Raw genomic sequence first — 17,120 nt, forward strand, 5'->3', positions numbered from 1 at the left:
CTTGCACACTGCAGAGTCGATAACGAAACTGAAACATTTCTAAGCTCAAATGAGTTCTACCTGATCTGACTTTATTGTTTCGTTTTTTGGTTTCTCTTCCAGCAATCCCCCCAGCTGATTTATTCATGCTCGAAACTTACTTTGCTCTAGGATGCCTTGCCACTTTTCTTGCAAACGCAAACCCTCCAAATTATGCTCAATTTTCCCCTCTGTGATCTTACAATGCACATGTTTATTGCCATTGTAGATTCTCACAGATGAACCAGCGCTGGCTTAGGGACAAGGGCGAGCAGTGCACCCGCCCCAGGCCCAGAAACAAAGGGGCCCATGTACCCAAATTATCGACAGATCATAATATTGTTCTTTAAGTTATAAAGGAAGCAGACAACAAAATTATTTTAAAAGAAGGTTGGGCTTTATGGGCCTTACTCGTTTTAAAACAAATAAATTTGATCGTTTAATTAGAACCAATGAATGATTGATTTTATCTTTTTGTTTTGTTTTGTAAACCTTCTTTGCTTTAACATTGAAATAAAATGAGTGATATGTTTGTAGTTTTTTTTTTAAACTATATTTGTAGTTTTTATAACGTCTTACCGTATTTTTAACCTATGCAAAATTTATAATATTCATTATATAAACATTTTATATACGTTCACGTATACATAATTATATGGTAGTCCGGTGCTGACTAACATGCGTAATATTTAGAAGTACACTATTATGAGATTTTTATACAAAAAGTTGTTATAGAAATGTACTTAGTAATTATTAATCTAGACAACCTAATAGATAAAATAGAAGAAGTTAGGGAAAAACAGGCTTATAGTCTTACTTGGTTTTATCATAAAAATAAAATTTTTGTTATATTAAAGGGCCAATTTTTTTTTTTGCCCTAGGGCCTCCAGTATGTTTGAGCAGGCCCTGAGATGAACCAACATGCTCTGGTAGAATTGTTGAACTCCGTGACCATATTTTCGTCTTCAGTGCTGCGTTTTCCTTCTTCATCAAGAACAAATCCACGAATGGATCTTTTCATACAGATCGGGTCAAGATCTTATTATTGCATTTCTCTCTCTTCTCCGCCCAAAGACATTGTTTATCTTGGAATATAAAGATCTAGGACGATATTTAGCGCAAACAAAAACTGTTTAGTACTAAGGCAAACAAACACACACTAGTGTAGAGCAATGAATAGAAAGATCCATGCTAGTGCCTGTGTTTGTCAGACCTATTTGGAGTGACCCTAGGCTTTGCTCTCGGTGATCACTTAGGCCAAAAAATAAGAAACTCAGACCAAAGAATAAGAAAGTATGGAAATATTTCTGAATGCCAAGGGGTCATGGGTGGCATGACCGGCATTATTGGAGCAGTTGAGATATAGCATGAATTTCGGATGGCCCTATCGTTTATAAAGACCATGGCCATGAAAGTTGCACTACAAGGAAAAGTTTGATTTCTGACCACCAAATCCGATAGAAATTGTTCAAAACAACGAGTTTTGTCCAATCTCTGACCACTTAAAGTCGTCGGAAAAGTCCCGTCAGAAATTTATTTTGGTCAGAAAATTGTTAATTTTTTTTGACCAAAATAATGGTCATAAAAGTCGTCAGAAATTATCGTCGGTAAACGGTCAAAAATTCCTGATCATTTTCTAACGTATTACTGTCAAATTTAATCTACGAAAATCTGACCACTTATTGACCTCATTGTTATAAAAAAATTTTGACGAATTTGTGATCATTTATTCTTGATGAAATTCTGACCATTATAAAGTGGTCAAAATTCAGTCACAAATGCCTGACTACTTTCTGATTAGTTTCTGACCAAAATTCTGACGATTATAAAGTGATCAAAATTCAGTCACAAATTATTGACTTTTTTTAACCAGTTTTTTTGGTCAGTAATTTCCGGCCACTTTTTGTCCATTTATTTAGATCGTCATTAAATGATCAGTTTATGGTCGGAAACAGTTTTGACCAACTTAAGTGGTCAGAAAATTGGTTAGAATTCACTATGTTTTGTTGTAGTGTTGGAGCAACTGACGGTTATACGACATTAACGGTTCATGACCGCTAATGGTGATCTGCGTGAAGTACAAGGCACTTGGAAATGAGGCCAAGTAAAGTCTTGGTTGGCAGCAAGTGTGTTTCTGGCCAAGGAGATAGGCCGATTAGTCACTGTGCAGTCTGAAAGTGTTAGCAGGACTAACATTTTCTATGTGTACTGGATGTTTGGATGGGAGACTGAGCTGTCTCTCTTTGTTACTTGGTCGAGATGATCAGTATATGACAATGGTGTTTTAGCAGGACTAACATTTTCTATCTGTACTGGATGTTTGGATGGGAGACTGAGCTGTCTCTCTTTGTTACTTGGTCATGTAGGGATTTTTTGTTGAGTGACTAAGTAATGAGAAGATGCAGTGAAGTTTCGTTTGAGCTGGAAGAAGAAGCATGGTGACAACAAGTACGGGTCAGATGATGGACGAGACGTCAAACAAAGGTTGAACCATTACGAAGCGGTTAAGATACATGTTTATATATAACAGTGATAACTTAGTAAAATCTGATAGGTTACTGGATTAAACTAGTTGAACAACTGGAACTGAAGTGAACCTCGTTGAGTTATTATGCGTAGAAATATTGAGTAAAGGGAAAAAATCTGAAAAAGACCTAGTTGGATCGTTAAAAGGAACCAATAATGTTATCTGCGGTAAGGAAACCACTTCGGATCCCTTCACTTACCCTTTGTCATTTCGATGAAGCTAAAAAAAAGTTTCCTTCAAGGATTGGTCGTAAGTTCCTGGTGATAGATCTTGAGAAAGAAAGAGAGCAAATCGATTTTTAGGTGCATTAAGAGATTCAAATTGGTTGTTCATTGTGGTTGATGTATTGATGACAATTGCAATCTTGTGAATACTTGAGGAAGATGAGGATGATAGAATAAAATATGCATTTTCGAAAGAAAAAAAAAAGTGATGGTATTTTCGTAAATAATCTGAACTTTGGGGGTGAAAGAGGCAAGTGAAAGTTCCAAAAAAAACATGGTTTAGTTTTGTGTTTGAGTTCAAGTTCTGAGTCAAATTTGCAAAGCCCCAAATGTCATAGTGAAAATTGTATTCCACGGTTTGTAACGCAATCTACGTTGATTAGAAATCTGTAATCAAACTTTCATGTTATATTATACATTTAAGGAATATGATATTTTCCATCTCAACGTTCTCTGTATTTTGGTTGAATGCATCTTCTACTATTAACCAATAACTCTAAAACAATCTGAATACGTAATTTAGAAATAATTTAAAAGGCTACCACTACAAGAAAACATATTTTTTACGAGGGCAGTATTCGTTGTAAATTCGTCGTAAACGGGGTGTTACGACGAATTAACCTCGAAAGACGTTTCGTTGTTAAACTTCCGTCGTAACGGAGGTGTCGTCGTAAACGACTCGTTTACGACGAAATATATTCCTCGTAAAGCGCAGAGAAAGAATTCGTCGTAAACGACACGTAAGATTTCGTCGTAAAGCCCACGTAATGATTTCGATGTAAAGCACACGTAAATACTTTCGTTGTAAATCACTCGTAAACATTTCGATGTAAAACCCTCGTAAATCTTTCGATGTTAATCACTCGTAAACATTCGATGTAAACTCCATGTAATGTTTACGAGGGGTTTACATCGATTCTTATTATATTATTATTAATTAGTATATAATAAATTTGAATTTATATTTAATATTCGAAATTTAAAATATTTTAAATTTTAAAACAAAATATGAAAATGAAAAACATATTTTAAAAAGGCATTTAAAAGTCATACAATAATATTTAAATTCATAATACAAACAGAAATATAAAAAAACTACATATCCTCGAAGTAGTCGTTGGGGTTGCTCGGCTTTTGACGGTTTTGATCGGACTCTTCGGGATCTCGTACTGGCAACCCAAGAGCAGCTCGTCTCTCACTCAACATTCTCTGCATAGTCGGGTTCCCACCGCCATCACGTCTAGAAGATCCTCAATAGAGTATAAACGAACCTGCTGGCTATCCATTCGAGCTTTCATCTGAGAAGTCTCTTCATCCCGTCTCGAAGTGTATGACGAAGTTGCCCTTGCAACTTCGTTAACAGAGCCTATGCCGACTGTCCGTCTCTTCTTTTTAGGAGCCACCTATAAAATTAAAACATATATTAATATAGTTAATTATGTTAAAATATTAAAAATAATGTAAACAAAAATTTTAAGTTGTACCTCTTCGAAGATTCTGCCGGCCTCTTCGGTGGTCAATGTGACGGGTAATCCATCGGGAGACTGCTGGGTTAGTTGCGTCTCCCGTTCTTCAATCCGAGTAGCCACTGCATGGAAGAGTTTCTCAGATCCATGATCCACAAAAACTCTGTCGGATGTGGCGTGAGTCATCTTGAATAGCTCAGACAGAGATGATAAGACTCCCGTCTTCTCTAACTACAAAAAAAAATGAAATTAAATATTAAAATTTAAATTAATTGAAAATTTTAAAATAAATATTAAAAACAAAACTTACAGCTTCTAGACGGACTCATGCATGAAGTTTTTGTCTGGTTCTGTGAAGCATGGGCAAATGACCATCTTTATCCTTCGTCCTTCGAGAAGGCGAGCATGAATTAGCCTTTTTGATCGAAGAGGGGTGCTCCCAATAGGCAATGAGGCCATCCCACACATCCTTCGTGAGCTCAGTGGGCTTTCCCTCATACCCGTAGATCTCCCACTTGTCCTTCCAAACGGAGACTGTGTTGCAGAGGCGGATCTTTGCCTTTGCAACGAATTCCGCCTTCACCCTCTCGGTGATTCCCAAAGACCAATGCCACTTTCGCTGAAACACAAAAATTTTGAAAAAAATACAATTAATAATAAATATTAAAAAATATATATTTATATTTAAAAGTGAAAATTTAATTAAATTTAAAAATCTTACCGCAAAACATTTAAACCAAGTGATCTTAACGCGATTTGGTGTCTTGCTCCAGTTCGGATATGCCCCGTCGTAATAACCCTTAATCGTCGCCGAAACGCTCCGGCTAACACGGTTGTTAGCCCCAAACCTGAAAAAAAAAACAATTTAACCGTTAGAAAATAAAAATAATTTAAATTTTAATGTAATAAAAATTAATAACTTACCAATAAGTTCCTCGGGGTCTATCGGGGTCTAGAACATCCAAACCCTCCCGTCCAGGCTGGGCAAGCAAATCCTCCACCGTATATCTCGCGAATGGAGCATATGAACGCACACGCAAATCCGGATGAACTGCACCTTCTGGGACAGGCTGAGGTGCAGCCGCTGGAGGAGGAGGTGGAGGCATATGCGGTGGAAGAGGAGGACTCGAAGAAACTCTCTGAGAAGTCTGAGAGTCTGGAACTGGATCAGAAGACGATGGACCGGAAGAAGATGTACCGGAACCATCGCCAAACAAATGGGCATAAGTAGGTGCTACTGGTTTCCTCCTAGGAGCCATCTAAAAAAAATTAAAATAAATTTAATCAATTACGACATAATTAAAAAATTATTCCGTTACCTAACTAATCACATAAACTATAGTATTCCGTCACCTAACTAATCACCTAACTAATCACCTAAACTAATTACCTAACTAATTAATCACCTAAACTAACTTTAAAAAAAAATAGAAGAGGAAAGGGAGTGTACCTTAGAGGGAGAGCAAAGGAGCTTGGGAGGAATGAATGAGGCAGCCTCGCTCTCGGCGTTTCAATATATAGAAAACCTTTCGTCGTAAACGCTACGTAATATTACGACGAAGTTACCAGGCCCGCGTCTGTTTACGACGAAATTACGTCGAATTGATTTACCAGGCTTTTCCGTTTACGACGAAGTTACCAGGCCTGTCTTTTTCCATTTACGACGAAATTACGTCGAATCGATTTACTAGGCTTTTCCGTTTACGACGAAGTTACCAGGCCCGTCTTTTTCCATTTACGACAAAATTACGTGGAATCGATTTAACTATTTACGACGAAGTTACCATGCCCGTGTTATTTTTACAACGATTTTACAACGCTTAACACTAAACACCGAGAAAGAAATCCCTAAACCCCAAAGTCACATATCATCTAACATCATATCTTCTTCTCTACCACTTCTTGCTCTTTCTCAAAACTTAAACTCTAAAACCCTAAAACTCCAAATAAATTTTTAAAAACTAAAAAAATACATATTATATAAAACAACATTTGTTACACATACATTAAGATGGTAAAAAACAATATTTCTTTAAACATACGTTACAATAGAGAAATACAACATTTGTTACATATATTACATCACTCTAAATCGTTTTCGTTCTCATCAATATTACATCACTGTAAATCGTTTTCGTACTCATCACTATCATTACAATCATCGTCGTCGCTTCTCTCGAACTCGTCTTCACGTGCTTCATCTGTCGCATCTTTGGAAATATCTTCATATTGAAAGTTTGCATGGTCGATCAAAAGGATTTCATCAGTTGGTTGTTCTGGTACCTCAACTTCATTGATAGCGTCTTCTTCTTGCAAGGGCGGTTCTTCTCTAGCGACAATGCGTCCACGAGGTGTAATTTTGATAGCAGCTAACCAGTTTATCCCGGAAGTTCGAAGCCGAGGATAAGGAAGGAAGCTAACTTTCTCGGCTTGTGAAGCTAAAATGAAAGGCTCAAATTTGTTGTATTTTCCCCCAAAATTGACATCCACAACACCAAATTTGTTATACCGAATCCCTCGGTTCACAACAGGATCGAACCATTCACATTTGAAGAGGACGCATTTTAGCTTCAATAACCCCGGAAATTCCACTTCAATAATCTCCTGTAAGATCCCGTAAAAGTCTGTTTCACCTTTCACACATATTCCGTAGTTACTCGTTGCCCGATGTCTCCAATACTCGTATGTGTGAAAGGTAAATCCTCGTGTGAAATACATAGGTGATGTGGTGACCTTTGCAACTGGACCTTGAACCAATTCGTGAAACCATACGGGATAATAAGGATCGTCATAATCAACCTGTAAAAAGCAGATATTCTTAATTAATATTGAAGTATCAAAACACTTACTTAATTAATCAATGTATGAGATATATTACGTACCTGTGATTTTAACCACCTGACAAAGTGCTTATCTTTACGTGTGTCCACATCAGTTGCAGATATTCATGGTATTGCTTCTTCAACTTGAGATACAAACATGCTGCAAATTAAACAAATAATCAAATCATACATAATTAACTTCAATTCATATAATTAACATTCACAAAAATATTTACCTTTCAAAGTAACGGGTCACTGCATCCTCGCAGTTGAGCAGAATATAAGTGTGGGCACTATGTTTATCCTCTTCACATGACCACCATACTTCTTTCGTTTTACCACCAAACTGTGCAATTTCGCAGAAAATGTTAGGAACACCATCAATTGGATATGATGTCGGTACTCCACCATCATCATATCTTCTAGGAATACTTTTTCTCGTACGAACAGTTGGAGCAAAGTAGTATGATGTGAAGTTAGATGTTTCGGCTGTCAAACTCCCCGCAACTATTGAACCTTCCACCTTTGTAAGATTTCTTGCTTTCCCCTTCAAATGTTTCATCTGTCGCTCATACGGATACATCCATCCGTTGTGAACAGGTCCACGAAGCAATGCTTCATACGGTAGGTGGACAACTAGATGCTCCATGACGTAAAAAAATGAAGGAAGAAATATCTTCTCCTGGTTGCACAATATGATCGGAATGTTCTGATGAAGTTGTTCGATGACATCTTCCTTGAACATACGTGTGCTAAGATCTCTGAAAAATGCTCTGATGGCTGTATATTGCAAAAGTAATCAAATTAATAACATTTCATAACATATGTATATATATTATAAAATTATAATTACCTGCAAGTGCTTCATAGACATTTGCTGGAAGGAGCTCGGCAAAAGCAAATGGAAGTAGTCGTTGCATAAACACATGACAATCATGACTCTTTATTTCAGAGAACTTTTGACCTCCTTCAACACATCTTGACAGATTTGAAACATAACCATCATGAAACTTAACTTCTGATGCAACCCAGTCAAACAAGGTTGTTTTGGCTTCTAATGACAACCGGAAGATAGGAACATGAACGTTTTCATTGCTCTTGATATGTAACTCACTTCTTGAGCAAATATCAGGTAAGTCCATCCTTGACTTTTTGTTATCTTTTGTCTTCCATGGGACGTTAAGTAATGTATTCATGATGTTCTCAAAAAAGTTCTTCTCAATATGCATGACATCCAGATTGGGGCGTAAGAGAAGATCCTTCCAATAGGGTAGCTCCCAAAATATACTCTTCTTATGCCAATTGTGAGAGACACCATACCCATCAGGTATATTTCCAGGAACATGCCAATTTCCTCTAACCTTAACTGTTTCCTGAGCTCCGTAATAATCATTGTCTGCTTCGATCTGCTGGCCGGTGAGATATGGAGGAGGGCTGTCTCTAACAATTTTTTTTGTGCCGAAACAATGTCTTATTTCTTCTGTACGGATGGGCAAGTGGAAGAAAGCGACAATGACAATCAAACCAACAACTCTTTCTACCATTCTTCAGTTGAAAAGCATCCGTCGATCCAAGACAATATGGACAAGATAATCTTTCATGTGTTGTCCAGCCAGACAACATCTCATAAGCATGGAAATCACTTATCGTCCACAGCAGAACTGCTCGCATCGTAAAATTGTTTTTCAAAGAACAATCGTACGTCCTCACCCTTTCTGACCACAATTGTTTTAGCTCTTCTATCAACGGTTGAAGAAAAACATCAAGAGACCATTTTGGATGCTTCGGCCCAGGGATTAATATGGTCAAAAATAGAAATCCGGCGGTAAATTGGCGTAAGAATGACTGGCCACAAAGAATATTGTCTACCAGACATTCCAAATGGACTAAATCCATCGGTGCATAACCCAAGATAGACATTCCGAATATTTGTAGCAAAATCTGCGTGTACCTTGTTGAAATGTTTCCACGCTCTTGCGTCTGATGGATGTGCAACCTCACCAACTCTCTGGACATGTTCCGCATGCCACCTCATCGATGCAGTAGTCCTCTCAGATTGATATAATCTTTTCAATCTGTCTGTAATTGGTAGGTACCACATCAATTGGTAGGTACCACATCCTTTGGTACGGTACCCTATTCCTCCCACGGCATTGCGGTTTGAATCGTGGTTTTTTTGCAGAATCGAGACTCTTCTAACTTGTCATCTTCTTTTCAGTAGATCATGCAGTTGTCGATGCAAACATCAATCATCTCCGAAGGCAACCCAAGACTATAAACCAATTTCTGAATCTCATAATAAGATTCAGCAGACACGTTGTCTTCTGACAAATACTCTTTAAACAACTCCGCCCATGCATCCATGCAATTCTCAGGTAAATTATGATCCGTTTTAATATTCATCATCCTAGCTGCTAGAGACAATTTAGAGAGACCTTCTCTACAACCAGTGTAGATTGGTTGATTTGCAGCATCTATCATTTCATAAAACCTTTTTGCATCCAAATTAGGTTCTTCTACATTTTCAGTTCCATCAGCTATTGTTGTAGTTGTTTCTAAAAATGCATCACTAATCATATCTTGAACCCTATCATGATCTACCATCTGCTCCTCTTGATGATAATTATATTCATTATGCAAATGATTCGGTTCTTCACTATGATGAGCATCCTCAAAATTATTATTACTACTACTAGCTTCATTTCCCCCATAACCCTCTCCATGTTGATACCAAATGTAGTACTGTGGTGTAAATCCTTTGTTTACTAAATGCTTCTATACAGTTTCACTACGTGCAAATTTTGAATTCTTGCATTTCTGACAGGGGCAGAACATCTTACCGCTTTCCTGCGTGATCGGTGTACAGCCCGTCTGGTGCATGAATCTCTCTAGCCCACTCAGAAATGCGTTCATCACCCTCCCGTCGGAATCTTTGTGCAAATACATCCAATTCCGTAACTCGTAAATACTACCGCCACCGACCATTTTTTTCTTAGATTTTTTTTGAAATTTTTTTTTTGATATTTTTTTTCCGTTTGTGTGTTGTGAGGAAGAGTGTTGTGGGAAATGACATATATATAGAGAAATTTTCGAGTTGGGTAGTTGAAATATAACAAAGATTTTACAAGGAATGTTTTACATGGATTTTACATGGTTTTAACATAATATTTACAACGACTTTACGACGAAATTAGGTAAGTTAAAGCACATTGAATACACGTTTTCACCTAAATATAACGGTAACTTGTTTTTGTAATGTCGATGTAACGATTACGACGTATTTCTCATTCCATGTACTTTTGTCGTAAACTTACATGGACTTTACGACGAAAATATTTCCCCGTAAATTTACATGGAGTTTACGACGAAATTTGGTCTACTCGTAACTGCGTTGTAAACACCATGTAAATTTACGAGGAAATATATTCGTCGTAAATCTTCGTTGTTATGGAGACGTTTTCTTGTAGTGTACCCTTAGTAAAATATGTCTTCGAACCAATCAACTTATATGTACGCGTGGTATAAATTGTAATTTACAAATGAACATGAACAAATCTCTGAAAATTTAGATATACAATTAAAAATATTAAGAAAATATTTGTAAATCTTGTTTATTTCTTTTATGCAATTAAATCAATTTTGAAAAAGGAAAAAACAAAGAATTTTTCAAAATAATCGGTTTTTCCTCTCTTCTTTATTTTTTCTTCAAATATAACGAACATTATGTATATTTTATTAAACCCATATCACCAGTTGTGCTAGTTTGAAAGTTGAGAAAATGCTGATCGCTTCAAGCCCAAAATGTGCATCGTTTTACAATGAAAGACGGAATCAAAAGTAACTAAAGTTCTTTGATCAAAAAGAAAAAAAGTAACTAAAGTTCATATATTTTTTCATGACTTACCGATTGAGTTTTTTTTTTCTTTTCTTTCGGAGCATAAGTTCCTTCCTCTTTCTTAATCACATGTAGATGACTTTTTACAAAAGAAAAAAAAGTACGGTAGAACCTCTATAAATTAATACACGATAAATTAATAATCTCTATAAATTAATAAATTTTCCCGGTCCTAATTTGGGCATGTTCAAAATTTGATAGAAATCAAGAAAATAATAAGATAATATTTTTTTTAGGAAATTCTATGTAAATATATTGTCCCACTAAAATTATAAATTAATAATTTATATGTATACATATTTTACATAAGCAAGAACATATTATTATATTGTTTGTTTTATATTCAATGGAATTATCTTTATATTTTCTTAACACTTCATATGTTTTTGATGCGATTTAGTAATATTATATGTAAAATATATATTATATACATCAAATAATATAACAAAAATAATATAAATGTCAAATTTCAAAAATAACAACTAATGTCTATACACTAAAATCAAATATTTTTCTTATCTTAGAATAAATATATTTTAAAATAAGAAAACTAAATAAGGAAACTTTTGTAAATTAATGTCTCTATAAATTAATAAAATTTCAAAATCCCAACATTATTAATTTATAGAAGTTTTACTGTATTTTTATAAATATATAATAACTAGATGTAATTTATTTTGTAAATCAAGAACATTAAGATTTTCATTGAACATCTATACTATACTAAAAGGGGGATATAAGCCATGGAGAGGGTGTCCACATAGGATAGAAAAATCAACCAATCAGAGAACCCGAAATTGCCATGTCATCTCATTTTTTTCGTAAAAAATAAAAAAACAATGCGAAGGTGAGAATCGAACCCGGGTTAGTATGATATATATATAGAACAGTTACCACTAAGCCATTGAAACTTTCTTGGACACATATACAAGAACCACTAAGTATATAATCACAAACTCTTATGTACATTTACAATAATATGAATTCAACTTTCAAGACTCCGATACTTTGTTTTGTAAAAAAAAACAAGTAAGTGACTAAGCTAATATATTCTTAGAAAGTGTGAGAACGTTGACAAATATGAAAAAGCATAGATTTTTGTTTTCGTGACAAAGTTAAGAATTTTGTAAAAGTAAGTTTAACATATAAATTTTCGTGACAAATATGTAAAAACATAGATTTTTGTAAAATTTTGACAAAAGAACTCATAACATACTTCTCTAATGTCTTAATAAAATCTTATTTAAGGGTGTAATAATTAAATATATATTAATTCAATAAATTTTGTAATTTATAGACAAAACAATAACATAACAAATTTTGAAACATTTGTTTAACCTATCGATTTTTTTTTTATGAGAATCCAACTAAACAAGATAAAAAAATAATTAGATTTACAAATATTTAATTACCATTTTATTCAATTTTGATTAATTTCAAATTATCATAATGTATCTTTTTGAAGTTACAAATATGAAAAAGCATATATTTTTGTACAATTTGACAAAACAACTCAAAACATATTTTTCTAATGTCTTAATAAAATATTATTTAAGGATGCAATAATTAAATATATTAATTCAATAAATTTTATAATTTATAGACAAAACAATACCACAACAAATTTTGAAACATTTGTTTAACCAATCGATTTTTTTTCATGAGAATCCAACTAAACAATTAGATTTACAAATATTTAATTACCATTTTATTCAATTTTGATTCATTTTAAATTGTAACAATGTATCTTTTTGAAGTTACAAAAAAATAATGTTCTTTCTTTATTACACTAGCATTATATATAGATTCTATATACACAAAATAAATATAATATAACAACATAAATTTACTTTCCCCGATTCATATAAAAACTTTTTAAGTTATCCACCAAAGCAAATTAATTAAATCAATGAAATTGTTAAAATACAGCAAATTAATATATAATTTTATTTTAAATTAAATGATTTAAAAAGTGTATTTTCGTTAAAACAAAATAATAAATAAGTAAAACTGATTTGATGGTAATTTTTATGATATATATATATATATATATATATATATATATATATATATATATCAATTCTGTGAAAGAAATATAAGCTTAATATGGAAAAAATCTTAAATACAAAAACCTCTAAAAATTAACAAAAAAACTAATAAATTAAACTATGATATCACTTAAAAGCTTCTTAGACCATATTAATAAAATATTTAAGCGATAATTAGACAAATTTGATTTTTTTTCCAGCAAAAAGTTTATTATTAATTAGCATCAGTTATTTCAAGATGTTTAAGAAATGGTGGACAAAAAAATAGGATGGACATTAATGATATATGAACTATGAATAGTACTTTGTGAAGCAGACTTAGATAACATATATGCACATACATTTTCAGTCCTTTTTGATGCCTAAATTCAATTTCTTCAGAGTAATTATTCCACAAATAGATCGTATGAGATATTGTTTTGATATGTAGATTTGTTTTTTCAATGTTAAGAAGATTGATAACTGTAAAAATGTCTCATTCGTATATGATATGTCTATAACCGAGTCCCCAACATGAGACAAGTTTGTTTAAAAAGTAAATAATTTTATTTTTCTTATATTATATAATAAATATATATTATTTACTGATAATAAAAATATAGTTATTCATCTATCACAAATATCTATGCAAATATGTGAATCAAGTACAACAATCAAACAACATAATGATTTCCACAAAGAAAATTTAAAAAATATATTTATGTTATGTAGTCATATTTTATATTTTTAAATAATATAATACAATATTATACATTATTTTTTAGAATTGAGAAATACATATAATATCTTATCCGCGCGTAGCGCGGTTAAAAAATCTAGTTATACTAATAAGATAACACTGCGTTGGTATTATCTCATTAGGAAATGATATTGAATTTTTGTTCTATTTTCCAATTTTCCCAAAGAAAAAGTATTGGACAAAACATGTGTTTTGAAATGTCTTTTCCCTAAATGTTCCTTGATGATTGTGTTAAACTATGTAAGATTCATTTCGAAATTTCTTAGTTTGTAAATAGAAATCTTTATATATGTTATGCTATCTATCTTCTATCTTCTATCTTCTATCTTCTATCTATCTATACTAATAAAGTAGAGATATCTGCTCTCTCAGGCCACCACGTCAGCAAGGAACGTGGAGGGTTTTTGGACACGTGGAAACTTAAAAATAACTCTTTTCTTTACGTTCGTTTGTGGCTTTGTACAAACCCGACCTTTCATATTTTCTCTCTCTAGCCGACTGCAAAATTAGATCGTCACCAGTTACAAATCAAAGACAACGCCCACTTCTTCCACTATCTTATCATTTACTCTCCTCTTCAAATTAGTAATCGATCAATATTCTCATTTCTATATATCTTCTGCCTCTTCAAAATTTCTATAAGAGTAGTTGAGGGATTCGATTGTTGAGATCCTGAAGAATCCTGAAGAACCTAAAAGGATTTTTTTGACTACGACGGCACTAATCCAAAGGCAGATGATTGTTAGGAGATGGAAGAAACATGGGGAAAAAGATCCAATTTTTATTTTTGCTGTTACTAAACGCCAAGTTATTTGGTGGTAGAGGAGGACATCTACTCTGCTTTGCTGTTTAGAATCAATTTGAATCTGAATCTCCTCACGTCTGCTAGCAGGTTTTTTTTGGCCTCTTCAATTCTATTCTAATCTTCAGTTTGGTCAATGCTTCGATAGATTTACCAGTTAAGAAACCCTCCAATGAAGTTGTATGGACAGTTTTCTTTTTTATTACATAACCGAAGTTGCAAGCTTCTGTTTCTGTTTGTATATCTTGCAATTACCATCATTTTATTCATGTAGGCCCTCTTAGGCTATACACTTAGATGATTTCTTCTCCAATTGATTCCGAAGGCTTTAGGATTGAGAGCCTGAAGTTGTGATTGCACCAAATTTGCAGCTTTAGATGTTGTTATCTCCGTTCTTTAAATATGGTAGGCAATGTCATCGGAGATTTCATTTCATCAATATTTTTGGGAGTGTTGCTGTTACTTTTAGCACAAACTTCTCAAACTGAGACATAATAAGGTCTGCATTTGACTCATGCAGTACCGTTTGGTTACATTTGTCCTTATGAGCCTTACTTTGTTGATTTTGTGAATTATCAAGGAGAGAGGTTAGCTTTCAGGATAATGGTTGAGGAGAGACACCATTGATGTGGCTTATAAAGTTTCAGACATGGAGACTTAATAGCATCTGTTGTGGTCGGCTCTGAAATCTGGTCGTGCTTCTCAGTCGGTGGTGATGCAAACGTCAATAAAGGAGGAGAGCTCATGGGGCTCCTACTTGATGAAAAGGTACACTTTTTATCTTTGATCACATCTCTGTTACTATTATTTACTGCTCATCCTACTTAACTTGACCACGTTCTAATGATTCTTGCTCAGTACAGTCGACACTTCTCCAAGGTAACATCACTGTCCATCGTCTTAACACATTTAAACATTTTCTAGGAGAATCAACAACCACTTTAAGCTATTATAAGCAAATGAGTAAATTCATAGCCTACGCAAAGTACTGGTAAGCTTTTGCATTTAGTGTGATCAACTTTACTAACGTTTCATGTTATCTTCTGAGTCTTTTTGGATTTGATTTTGTTTGCTTTAGGAAAGATCATTGTGAAGTTCAAAAAAAAAAGAAGATCATTGTGCAAGCCAAAAGGGGAGAAGAAAAATTATTTTCTTTAAGTTGAAACGTCAAAGTCGACTCTAAACTTATTCTGTTTGCTAACTCTTTCAAACAAAAGTGATCTGAGTTTTTCTTTGGCATTACAGTTGCTGCTTCTCTAGAATCTGGATGTAGCTTCCTGCAGTGAAAACTCATTATCTGAGAATGAAAGAAGTATGAAAAGAACGAGGACCGCTAAGACGGCTAACATGAAGAAATCAATCAAAAATACTGAGGTGAATAAAGAAAACTGAGGTGCTTATATTTTACTATGAGCGTTGGGATAGTCATGCTGATGGCTTTTATTTGAATATTTTATGATTGATGCTGTCATTTTTTTTGCTTTTGTTTTCAGGAAGCTTATATAGCCAAAGTAGAGCAGCTTGCTAAACTCAAAACAAAAGCAGGATGACGATAAAGCACATGTGAAGCTTGCTACACTGCTTCGGGTCTGGGGTTATTATTTGCATAGTCTACTTTGCTGATGTATGTATGAACCTTATATGTTTTTGTGCTGATGTTACACAATATTGACTTTCCTTCAGCGAAACTTGAGAAGATAAGGAAGATGAAAGTACATCTCTAGAAGGCTTTGAGAAGATGCAATTCTAAAGTCCATTGATAACTATACGGAAAGTGAATTTTCCCTTCCATTTTTTTTTTTTGAAATCTCTACACACTACTCTTCATCCTGTTAAACAATGATCATCTTCCTATTTGTACAGCTGGTGAAGCCATCAGACATCCAGAGGACTGTAGATATGCTATTTCCTGAGGTCATTTGTGTGTTGAGATTCATAACAATCGCTAAAGTGCAAGTAACTGCATTGTTCTCTAAAATCTTAAACGAGCTATAATATATATTTTGAGAAATCAAAACCAGCCATGTGAAATTGGAAGTTTTGGTCAATCGATATTAGTTGATTAGACATAGAGGCAAGAGACATATGCAACATCATTAACAATCTGTTTGGAATTTTTGTTCAGAACCAAGAATTTGGCTTCTTGGACATGATACACTGTGTTACAGACCAGGTGATGGAAAAGGCTGGAAAGTATGATCCTTCTGGATACTTCCTTATTGAAGTAAGAATAATTTTTTCATTTTCGTATCTTTATATTATTAACCTCATGTTTTTTTGCTTGAATCCCTCGGCAACATATTACAGCAAACCTGTATTAAATTGGCTATGGAACTCAAAAGATGAAGCACTTATAAAATGAAAAGGCATTATAACCGGAGAACTACACCAAAAACAGAGAACGGCTCTAGGAGTAACAAAGCCATGGATTTACCAATGGATTAAATACCACTCATGTTGCTGCTTTTTTTTATTCTTCTGCAGCTGGTGCGTATCAAGAACCATGGTGACTTCTACAGCAGTACCATGTTTTGTGATCTCGAACTCAATATACTGAGATGATGTTAATGCATGATTTT

General features: G+C 34.0%; 1 long non-coding RNA gene across 5 annotated transcripts; it reads left to right on the top strand.

The window, feature by feature from the left end:
• The first annotated feature begins 14,114 nt into the window (after positions 1–14,114).
• On the top strand, positions 14,115–16,316 carry LOC106346581. 5 transcript variants are annotated; one of them, XR_007322481.1, is made up of 6 exons: positions 14,129–14,946; positions 15,122–15,309; positions 15,405–15,532; positions 15,620–15,915; positions 16,035–16,128; positions 16,225–16,316. It is a non-coding gene; the product is annotated as an uncharacterized LOC106346581 (long non-coding RNA). The 5 variants fall into 5 exon arrangements; XR_007322482.1 differs by having other exon boundaries at positions 14,131–14,631; XR_007322483.1 differs by having other exon boundaries at positions 14,115–15,309; positions 15,620–15,934; positions 16,225–16,311.
• The last annotated feature ends 804 nt before the right edge of the window (positions 16,317–17,120 follow it).

This window comes from Brassica napus, chromosome C4 (assembly GCF_020379485.1).
Source record: "Brassica napus cultivar Da-Ae chromosome C4, Da-Ae, whole genome shotgun sequence".
Taxonomy (NCBI): Eukaryota; Viridiplantae; Streptophyta; class Magnoliopsida; order Brassicales; family Brassicaceae; genus Brassica; species Brassica napus.